The following is a 2,182-nucleotide window of genomic DNA, read 5'->3' on the forward strand; positions in this document are numbered from 1 at the left end:
GGTGAGCGGAATTAGTAATTCGAAGAATTCGATACTCATATAAAGACTTGTATGTGGAGAATGAGTTGCCTATGGCCATCCTAAGGCGATCGAAACTCGATGTTATAGAGCATTGAAACTTTCTCTTCAGCATGGGAAGGATACATCTATAGGAGGCTGAAGTGTGTAGCAAGTTCTGTATGTTGCTAGGCCTTAAGGGGTGCAGCGGGGGTTGTATTGGTGAAGAGTCATAATCTAGCAAGTGTGTTCGCGGGGGCAGGATAATGCATAGTTTATTCAGCAAAGCAAAGTAGTCTAAGGGGATGGTGGTCTTCGAAACTTCCAGATGGAAGGATCCGAAAAGAAAAATTGCTCCAACGAGATATATATCCAAGAGGGATAAATCTCAGTTCTCTAGAGGGAGAATCATGTGCAATGAGTCGCACATGTTAAGGAGGGGTACCTCAAGACAATAACTCCACAAAGCTCAATGGACCGAGTAAGCGATGAAGAGTCATTATATGATCTCGCATAAGGTAATGCATTGTAAGATCAAGTGGGGGGAACGACCTAAGACAATCCAAGCAAATGTACACTTGGAGTCAAAGTGAAAATATGACTCAACAAAGGGTTAATCGGTGGAATAGTGAGCGTGAGGGCCATCATCAACTCAATGCAAACCAAGGAGCAGAGCAATTTGGGTTGAACTTGGCAAAGTGCTCAAGTCACATGAAGGGAGTCAACATAGAAGCCGAAACATAGAGCGGAGGCACGAAGTTTTCCTTGGACAGAGGTCAAGGACATGAACTCTTACAAAGGTAAGAGCAGGATCATGTCATTCCATGGGTCCCATAATCTGATGGAGCAAACTCATCCTGCATGGTGCCAAAGTTGAAGGGAGCTTCAAAGCACATACACTTATCTCACCGAAGCATTTGATAGAAGAACTAAGACGACTCAACTTGCGGAGTATTTTTAAAGAATATATCATAGTGTCATCATTCAAATTGCCACAAAGGAATAGTATACAACAGAGATTGTGTTGAGGGATAGAGGCCCATGATCTAGAGAATGACACACCAATTTTAACGAAGTCAGTGGACTTCGAGAGCTATTAGGAAACGAACTATCCTATAGTTGTGCTTCGTCCAAGTGTGACCCTAGAGCAGGTGGACGAAGGTCGATTGTCAAAAGAGCGAACATAATCTAAGGTGGCAGGGGTCCTATGATGTGCTGGTATAGACCACACATAAAGAGATTGCAATTCAAGTTCATCGCATAAAGATCAGAATGCAATGAAGATGTCACCATGAGATGACATGGTGCAACAGATTGTGGTGGAACAGTTCGAGACAATACAATATACGCGGGAGATGTCTCGCGAGGGATTAAATCATACGAAGGTATAATCGGGAGCTAGTGTGAGCTTCATTTTGATAAACCACATGACGACAAGAAGAGCTATGGATTCAAGTGAATGCCATGGTACCACATAGATGAGTCTTCCATACGCACATGAAATTTTATATCAGATGAGAGACTTGGTCATCAGCATATAAGGGTGGTGTACCACCAAGGGGGAACACTGAGTACAAGTACTAGTGAGTCCTATGGGTGGGGCTTAATCATATAGACATATGATCGAAGCAGCTAGAGAGTTAGATTGCTCCAGAACTCATATTTGTTTAAGGGAGCTTGATAAATTAAAGGACAAAGTCGAGCAAGTGAATGTTGTTACTGAGGAAACAAAGGAGAACGAAATCGGCATGAGCCCTACAACATGATGGCAAGGGAGGCCATATATGAGGGTTGCTATTTGTCTTTTTATCGACCAAGGAGAACTACTCAGAGAATACATAAGTGTTGAAGTAGGTGATAAAAAAAGACGAGAAAGCGACGACGAGTTCAAAGAGACTCAGCTACCTAAAACCAAGTATTGGTTAGAATAGAGATAGACTAGAAGTACCATAGTGCGACGAACGTAGATCTATTGATTGTGAAGAAAGGGATGTAGATGCGAGGCGATGGATAGTAGGGCCATAGGCATATGAGTGCGATGGCATTGAAGAAGCGAGATTTTCGTGGAGTCATCGATCCCTTGCTCTCATGAAGGGAATGCGTTTGGTCATGATAGAGCGGCGGAGGTGGAGAATGCAAAAGTAAATTTCAAGTACCAAGACAAGGTTGAAGGGCAAAGGCCAGA

Source organism: Musa acuminata, chromosome BXJ2-1 (assembly GCF_036884655.1).
Source record: "Musa acuminata AAA Group cultivar baxijiao chromosome BXJ2-1, Cavendish_Baxijiao_AAA, whole genome shotgun sequence".
Classification (NCBI taxonomy): Eukaryota; Viridiplantae; Streptophyta; class Magnoliopsida; order Zingiberales; family Musaceae; genus Musa; species Musa acuminata.